At 38.0% G+C, this 9,881-nt stretch overlaps 1 long non-coding RNA gene across 2 annotated transcripts; it reads right to left on the bottom strand.

Moving 5' to 3' along the window:
• Positions 1–2,939: 2,939 nt before the first annotated feature.
• LOC145776948 (uncharacterized) lies at positions 2,940–4,040 on the bottom strand. 2 transcript variants are annotated; one of them, XR_014290297.1, is made up of 3 exons: positions 3,884–4,040; positions 3,275–3,413; positions 2,940–3,099 (listed from the first exon to the last, which is right to left on the bottom strand). It is a non-coding gene; the product is annotated as an uncharacterized LOC145776948 (long non-coding RNA). The 2 variants fall into 2 exon arrangements; XR_014290296.1 differs by having other exon boundaries at positions 3,338–3,413.
• Positions 4,041–9,881: the final 5,841 nt, after the last annotated feature.

Raw genomic sequence — 9,881 nt, 5'->3', positions numbered from 1 at the left:
GAAAAATACCCAAGAAAACATGATCTTATCCTTTTGCTATGCCACCGGACAGCACCATTTTACAGGAATATTTAAACCCACATTTTTGTTGAAAATGCTCTCAGAAAAAAGTTTGTCATTTACCTATACGAAAAAACTTATTTTTTCGTATAGGCCTATTAGTTGCACTGGTTACTACCTCTACCTGTAGTAAATGTGATTTATTTTGAATTTTATTTTTTGTATAAAAAAGATGAGCGCTATCTGTTGGTATAGACAATGCTGCTGACGCCCTTTGTTTACTTTTGAGGCTAACTTCTTTTCTGGTAGGCTACAAAGCTGAAAAAATTAGGTTAAATTCTGTGAAACATATCGCTTCGAATTAAAAGACACATTAAGAAACATTAAAAGAAACCTTGGTAATTCAGTCCTTGCATTGAAGTTGTGGTGTTTAATTAAATTCAATTGTAGACTTTTCTTTGCAATAATGCAAAAAAACGATGTAGTAAAACTATACGACTGAAACAAGATCAATATGCACCAAATTCAAAGTAATTTTTAAAATTTTTCTGCGGGAGGCCCCCCAGACCCCGTCGCTGGGTGTAGGCTAGCCTTTGGCGAAAACGCCGTTGGGCTTCGCCCGCCGGCCGTCAGAACCCCTCCCTTTCAAAATTCCTAGCTACGCTACTGCTATTAAAGCTTTGTCAGTCCGAGGATAAGGATTCCAAACAAATCAAAGTTCAATTTTTGATTGATTGATTGATTGAATCTTTATCCTCGGACTGGGAAAGCTTCTTGCAGAGCTTAATCCTGGCAGTTTCGCATACTTGTAGAGGCTTTGAATTACTGACGCAGGCCCGGTCACCGGTCACATTGTTTAAGTTTTTTTAACAGTTGCGTTTTGTCACTTCCAAATTTTTCTCGACCCGTGTTTCGTTATGACAAATAATATTTTCGCCTTGATGGTCAGAAATAAAACATGAAACTAGAAGTAGGCTACTTACTACTTAGGATAGATTGTGCATTGAAAATGAACTAATTGAAATTGTCCGCCCCGTTATAGCTCAGTGGTTAGCCTACGCGCCAGGCTTAAGACCACACGGCGCTGGTTCGACTCTAGGAGTGTGCGCTTGAGCAACGCATTTTGGAACTGCTCTTCATTCAGTGGCACATGGTGAATGGAATAATTCCTCGGCAATAACACTTCAACAATCGAAAACTACACTCTGTCAATCTCTGTAACCGGCCCTGGGTCAAAAGCTTCTACAAGTATGCGAAACTATCAGGGATAACCAATCAAGGCTTTGTCAGTCCGAGTACAAAGTTTCAAAACCAAACCAACCAACTAGGCTATATGATAGCCAATTAGGACATGTAGCCTTTATTATGATAGCCTGAGATAGCAAATTGGGTAGAAAACCTGGCGACTTCTTGCCGAAAAACCTTTAGTTGATTTTGCACCTCAGTGAAAAACCGCCGAAAGTGCTTATTCTCATTTATAGCCCACATGTTGAAGTTAGAGCAACCAATTTACTGCGATAGTTAACCTTATCAACAATTAAGCTCAGACCAAACTAGGTTGAAGGCTTAGTTGTGCTCGTGATGACTTGTGATGTATAAAGCCAACAAATGTTTTGTCGTTCATCTATGTGTGTTTCAAGCGATGCTGCTATCAGGGGCGCCGGAAGCGGGGGGGCAGGGGGGGCGGATGCCCCCCTGCCCTCAAATTGTCTGCAGATGGGGGGGCAGGGGGGGCAATGGTGCCCTTTTAAAGTCATGTAAGCAACTGCACATTTTGCAATATAACAATTTCTGCTATTCGCTTTTAGCCTAATAATAATATTTACGGCAGAAAATTTTGCAACGAAGTAGCCTATCAGACCTTAAAACTCGTTTTTTTTTCTAGAGCTCCTTCTCGGCGGCCAAATCTGCGTGCTTGGAGGCCAAAATACAAAATAAAAATAACGATAGCACAAGTAAATAGAATTAAACTTGCAACAATGCTAAAGTGATCACTTACCGTTGTTGAAATCTGGGCCTGGACGACGTCCTATACAATAGAATCGTTGCACCACGCAATAACTGCTTTATCGGGATTGTAATCCAGTACGGCGGGGCCATCTAACGACACTTGCACGAGTGTCTCCGATGTGGCTGATTTTAAAGAAGTTCGCCACTCCCCTAGAATTCTTTTTAGCAACGAAAAACAACGCTCGACATGATTGTGTTGACGATGACGACAAGGTAATAAAATAAGTATTTCAATGATGTGAAGGACATTACTAAAAGAAGCATAATTTTTGCAAAATATGATCAAAAAATGTTTTTCCCTTGGATGTCAACTAATCTAGTTCTCCTTTTTAACAACGATTCAATGTCCGACAACATCGAATCGACATAAAAACGACAATATTGCCAGCCGATGTAAATTAGCACTTCGGATTAAGATTTTGTTAATATAAACGTCGACAATTACAAACAAGACTTACAGCGTTGGTGATCGCAGATGGATATATTTCATCCAGGGATCTCTGAAGTACGGGATGGCTCACTTGTTTTTGCCCCGGACACTAGTAGGGTAGATTTTCGAAACCCAGTAAACTTGTTAATGTTCTCTTAAATTGATGTTTTAAGAGGTCAATACATAACGCTGATCCACCACATTTATTTTTTGATGTTTTGAGGGCAACTTAACTCACTTCGTCAGACCACATTTTAGAGATTATCACAAGTAGCCTATATTACCAATAAGCGGTAGCAAAGCATACAAATATCACAAGCATCCAAAGCATCAAATATCGCAAGCATACAAAGTACAAACAACAGAATCAACGGAGCACGTAGGTCAAGCAATCTACCCACTATTGTGGCTCTGCTTAAACTGATGATTGCAAAGTTTGCCAGACAGAACATACTGGAAACTGTGTTTATCTTGCAAATGCCGAGTTAATTCAGGGAGTGCCCCCATAGTTTGTATGCACGCTGTGAAGGTTTCGGTTGTAAGTCATGCTTGCCATTCTTTTAAGAGTTGTGTTGCTTCTTGCAAGTATGCCATTGCTGCATCATTTTCACCATCTACTACCTTCATCTCCATATGCATTTGGTCTCTTTTTCTTAAATCTACCAAAACATAGCCAGAATTATTTTGTGTATAATATACTTTAGTAGACACTATTAGGGATATACCAGACCTGGATTTTGAGTTCTGGCCAGATTAAAAAAATGCTTAAAAACCATAACTACTGTGTGACTGTTCTTAGCGACAGTACCTATTTAATTCAGAAACAAGACTTACCTTCATATGGTGCTTTTACTGACATGATTTTCCATAATTATGTTGTGCACAAATTTCACGTACCGAGCAGTCTGCATGAATGGAGGGTAGGTGCTGGGATAGTATTCCAAACCTCTGGCAGTGGATTCACTGAATACATCTGGAAAGTACATTGTGGTATAATATACTTTCATACTTTCATATATTCATGAAGCTCTTTTGAATTGTTCACAACAAACTTAATGGATAAGGAATTTAATGATTAACTAATTAATAATTATATAGTCATTCAATAATTAATCATGCAGTAAAAAGAGCACAAACCTGTTCATATAACCAGAGGTTGTCATTTACCAAGAAGGCTTGACATCAAGCTGCTATCTTACAAAAATTTGTTGTTTTTATGGAAATACAGCACTGGTACTGTATAACACAGTAACCGCTATTTTAACTAACAATACATTAAATTATGTCTATGTATTGTTCATTTGCAGTTTGTGTATTATTTCGTTGTTTTTGTTTTGGATATGGACAACTTTGTTTGACGCAAATAAATAATAATAATAAATATATCCATAATTATTAGTAAAATAAACAGGTAACCAAGGTATAACAAACATATCTACTTACCCAGAGCATGTTGAGAAGTTCGTGCTATACTGCTTGGATTTAATGATACTTTCTTCAAGCTGTGGGCTATTTTCAGAGTCTTATTTTCTTCCAGAGCATAGGCCTACAGCTTCTTGGTGTTTGAGAATTCAGCACAACAGGCTTCACCCAATATTTGTTCATGGCCAACAGTGGAAAGATACATTATTTTCCTGTTAAGAAAGTTGTTGTACATGTTTTTGAAGCTGTGTGTAAAGTCGAATAAAATAAACAAACGTTCTCCATTCCGTGTTGGGTGATCAATGCTGTGTGACAACTTCCCATCACAAAGGTCCACAAAAAGCTTCCTAAAAATACTGTATATATATAATATACATACACCAGTACCAGTAGTTAGTACAGTTTATAAATTACCATAACACAACAAACTAACCCACACAGAGAAAAAGAGCATTAAAATTATGCTTATAACTGTTATCATCGGATGATGCTATGTATGTACCAAATATTAAAAGCAGTGCAACACACTGCTTTGACAAAACCAAAATGCCAAACCACACTGGAATCATACCATATGAACACCACACTCTAGAGGATAGAAATTCTAGATGCAATTAAACTTTTTAACTCCACATTTGCTATTTAAAACTCCAAATCTTTTCACATACTGTATATACATTATGTATATATATAATACGCGGTGGGATGGCGCAACGGATAAGGCGTTGGCTTTCCAATTATGCAATCCTGGTTCGACTCCCGGCTTCAGCTGGTTGTTGAAAAACACCGCTCACCTCTACCCAGGGTGTAATAAATTGGGTGGGCGTAGTTGCTGAAGTAAAGGCGGCCGAGAGAAAGGAACTGGCCACCCTACTCTCCTTAGTGCCGAAGGCTTAGTATAATGAAAACCTTATCTTTTCATTCCCCAAAGCTCAGTACCTGAGTATGGGACCTTTACCTTTATATATATAATATATAAGTGCAGTGTCACTTTTGCACAAAGCCGGAAACAAATGTGAGTTGCTCATAGGTTTTTGTAAAGAAAAAATGTCACTAAGTTAAATCATTTTTATCAAAAAATTTCAAACTCTACACTGAGATTAAAGACAAAGAATGTGGTGAGATTAGCAACAACTAACTGTCATTAGCTGCCAAAGCAAGCTAATTTCTTGCACACGAAAAATGTCAATTGCCTAAACAACAATTTCCTGTGCTGCACATGTATCAATATAAGAACATATTTTAGCTTACCTGTTGCAAACATGGTTATCTGCACATACAGCTACATGCTTTAATTTCCATACTATCAGTAATAATTACTGATGCCAGCAACTGTGGAGCATCAACGAAGTTCCCTGAGCATTTCATGTAATGAAATTGCATACAATTGTCTTTCTTTATTGTAATGTACCCACTTATCAATGGTTCATCCTTTATTTTCTGCTGGAATGATGCAAAATCATTAAATGTTTCCTGTTGTAACAGATCTTCACTCATTTTTGTTATTGCTGCATTTCCTAAGTTAAGTCTTGCAGATGCAGGTCGAAATGGGATCCCAGGCGTAGATAAATACTTAGGAAGACACAGAAAAACATGTGGAACAGCCGTAGGTTAAAAACGTATCCGTTGCAGTTTATTTATCAGATTTGCGAGTAATCTTTCGACTCTTTTTTGTATCATGAGAAGTGGTAATGAAATCATGATTATTGAAATGTTTTGCACACACTCTATGTTTTTCTGTTGGATTCCAATCTTGACGAGGAATTGCTCTAATCCACTTTCGTTGTAGAATTTTACCAGCTGGAAATTTGAACAATGTGATTTTTTCAGTGGTGGTTGGTTTATTTGTTTTACATCCAGTTTTACATTTCGGAATACAGCAAGTAAACACCATGGTATCTAAACACTGGCATAACAGCACTATCCTTAGTTGTATATATATATTTATTTAGACATTAAGCAAAAATTATTAGGCTGTGGCTATATTTACACTAGATAGTGTAATAATAGCCTCAATAGTGTTGCCAGATAAGGAATTCTGCCCTAATTTGAGAAAAGTTTAAAGCTGTTGAAAACAAATAGGCTACAGTAGAACTCGGTTAATCCGGATTCGATTTGACCGGCGATTCCATCCGGATTAGGCGAAGATCCGGATTAACCGATGACGGTTTTTATCAAGCCTGACGTTACCTAGATAGAAGGGTATCGGTAAAAATCACCGAAATTGAACGCATTAGTGTGGTCATCTGTCAATTCCGAGACGCGCGATCACCATATTAGCGATAGAATTCTTTTGAAATGCAGTAGCCAATGCATGTAAAACGATTGTATTTGTAGACTCTGCGTCTAACGCAAGAACACACTGGCAAAAGTTATATCTTCAGACATGCGTGTCGTAATAATCTGTAGTCACTCAAAACTTTTGAAAACAGTTACGGAAGACGAGTTTCTTTGGAAAACTTACAAAAAATCAAACAAAGTCTTCTATTGGAAAAACATCACCGACATCCTGCCGAAAATTCCACCGACATCTTTTCAAGTTTAACAGTACGAGTTTGGGCATTTGCGCACGAATTTTGCGTTAGGAGGGATTACTGTTCATGAAAAGAAGAAATCCGCAATAATTTATTGCGTCACATTAACGGAACAATAGATAAGAAATTTCTCGCAATAAGCCACGTTACGTTTTTGCATAAAATGGCAAAACTGTCGGGAAAATCCGGATAAAGCGATAGAGAAAGCACAACTTTTGTCCGGAATAGGCGAAGATCCGGATTAAATAATTCGGATAATCCGAAGCTGTTTCTTAAGAAAAAGATTACAAATCATTTGTACTTCCAGTTTCATCCGGATTAGGCGAAGATCCGGATTAACCGAATCCGGATTAACCGAGTTCTACTGTACTTGTATTTTGGAAATTTTTTTAGTCCTGGGAAGATCAAAACCCTAATCTTATTCTTAACTCTAACCCTTACCTTAACTCTTCCTAACTTTAATCCTAACTCTGGCAACACCTGATTGTGGAAAAATAGCCACTTCCAAATTATTAACCTAATAAAATCATGTAAAGTAACTGATAGGCTAGTGATATAACGCATATTGAAGGCAGTGGCTATTTGACCGGCTCCGGTCTTTTAATCTGAAACACTATTTGACTGGTTATGACGTATTCTTTTTCTCTTTTAAAGCAAAGGACGAGAGGAGAAGAAAAAAGTGCACTGTTTTTATCCTGTAGTGTGTAGCCTAACTGTAATGCTTAAATTCACTTGATATTGCTATTGTTGCACAGCGACATTGATAGTTCAACCAAAAAAACAGCTAAAACCTTGCAATGAAATATAAGTTGACTACAGTACAAAAAAAAATCACTTTACCATTACGAGAACCTGCAAAAAAAGTATAGTCTACTGGAGTAAAACTTCTAAGGTATGTAGCCTGATAGGTGAAAGGCAACATTGCTGATCAAAAGTTTACAAAATTATTAGGAAGTTTATCAGAACTGGAGAAACAGTACGGTACCCACCCCAACACATGTTTATTGCTGATGTAAAAGGGATGACCATGACTACAATCTATGCTTAAAATAACCTGTTTGTACCAGCTAGTGAAGTAATGATAGTACTTGCCACTGAAACAGCTAGAAACAGATTTAAGTTAGCTTGAAAATCATAAGCTTAAAAGTCATCTCTCAGTCAGTAGGGTAGCAATTAGTCTTCAGCTAAGTCTCTTAAACCAAGAACCACCACGTTATTGCTTGTACTCATATGTTAGGAATACCATCTGTTATAATAAAATTACACATCATGAGGATTCATCACTTGCTTGCAAAAAACAGACCACTATCGACCTCAAAGAATCACATTCATAATTCTCAAAAACGTGTGTGTTTTTTTTACCCTACTAGTGGCCACTAAAGCACCGAAAATTCTCCAGAGGCGGTCCCGGTATTCTGAGGTCCCTGATTTCATCAATAACAAATATCCCCGCACAATGCAACAGTGGCGATTATGACGCGCTGACCTAATTTTGCGTCACTCTTTGATACTACATATTTTCGACAGTTAATCCACGATCATTCTATTGCGAAATTAAATATTTGGCTAGAAGAGACCGGTGGCCAAACTTGGCCGATTGTGGAGGTAGCACCGGTGGTCATTTAAGCACTACTTAGCGGCCATGGCCGCAGGCTGCTTTAAGGCTTGACAGTAGGTTACATCATTATAACATATAGCATGATGCCATTCTTTGTATACTGGACACTTGTAGGCTATTATTACTCAATACATAGTGAGCTGATAGATTACAGTAGCATTATCGTTAAATCTTATCTTAAAAATTGAAAAAAAATTTGCCTTTTAGTAAAAAAAAGTGCCCTTTTTTCGTAATCTTGCCCCCCCAGTCAAAAATCGTTCCGGCGCCCCTGGCTGCTATATGCTGCATGTTCCATTTACAACAAGTTTACAGTAGGCTATGGTCTTAATTCTACTCTAACTTTCTGTCCAACATTCAAACGCTGACTTTGCTGAATATGTGTGTTTATACTCGCAACAAATAAAATGTCAATTAATCAATTAATCATCAAAAGGCTGCAATCTGAGGGTGAACGTGTTGCAATAACTGATTTCTTAAATATTTGTAGAACGAGATGTGGTTCGCATTCGCAAATACGCTTATAGACTACAATGTATTGTAAGTTACAGTAGGCCTCAGGTAGCTACATAAAAACTTTGAGTTTTTCAGTGATTTGAGATTCTGTGATCACATTTTAGCCATTTGGATTATCGAATCTGTCATTTTAAATAAATATACAGTAGCCTACGGAATTTCATATCATTCACGTCGGCTGCATAACCGAGTGGTGAGAACGCTGGAATGGCAATAGAAAGGGCGCCGGTTCGACACCGCTCAAGAGCATGCAGCTGTGTCTTCGGCAGGACACTTGAGGCACACCTTAAGGTGGACACAAAGATTGGCTTCCTTGCCTTTCCGTCCACTTAATCTAAATCTTTAACCACCGGTGCAAGCCTGGATACGACAAACAAACAAACATATCATTTATTTAAAGTAAATTCAGCTTAGCGTTTAAAATCGAAATTACATTGGCCTCTCTAGTCCAGGCATGGAGGAACCATTTTAAAAGTAGGTGGGCCCAGAGATGCAGCAGTCAAAGTCAATCCAACTTCTGGGGGGCGAAGCTCTCCGGACCCCCACAATATTGTTGCATTCCTGTAGTAATACTTGAATTCGTTTATACTTTGTATTTTCATGTTTGCCTTTTGTGCCAGAAAGCAGACATTTTCCATTTTTGGGCCCGCTTTGGCCAAAAATTTTACAAAATTGCTCTATAAAAGCGCTTTACAAAATATGGCGATGTACACACACATAAAAAGGCAACAATACACACAGTTATACTTTCTAGAAGGAGGTTCCTCTGAGTTTTCTTCGAAACTGGACTTGTCTAAAGACCGTTTGGCGAAAAGCGATGTAATTTTCTTCATTTCAGTTGGCAGATAGATAGGCTACGGTACAAACAATACAGTAGCCTGTCATACAGTAGGCTACCCCTTTCAAAGAAATTTGGTTTTCAAAAGTGAGTGGCCCAGGCCCACCCAGAGGCCCACGAAGCCTACGTGGTTCCTCCATGCCTGGCCTCTAGTTCGCACGTTGGCAAGGCCTGTGGACAAATAAAGATCGTTAGCCTACACAGAATATGCATTATGACGTCACAGAGTTGTCGGCTTGTCATCACACTTTGAAATGTTGTTCTAAATTCGGGATTTTTCAACTTTCAAGTTCTTTTGCAAAACTAAATAAAACCACTCTCGCTTATAATGCTTGAAGTTTCAGGCGTCTCACAGAAGCTAAGTAAAAAGCAACTGTAGCATATTGTGATGCAATGACGTAATCCAGATGCAATTACGCAATTCTGATGCAATGTCATGTTGTGGACAGGAAATCAGTCTTTTTTTTTATATAGATTCAACGTTGAATAAAATTTATATTTGATAATACAGCTTCG

This window comes from Aplidium turbinatum, chromosome 9 (assembly GCF_918807975.1).
Source record: "Aplidium turbinatum chromosome 9, kaAplTurb1.1, whole genome shotgun sequence".
Classification (NCBI taxonomy): Eukaryota; Metazoa; Chordata; class Ascidiacea; order Aplousobranchia; family Polyclinidae; genus Aplidium; species Aplidium turbinatum.
This window is presented reverse-complemented; position numbering and strand designations above follow the sequence as displayed.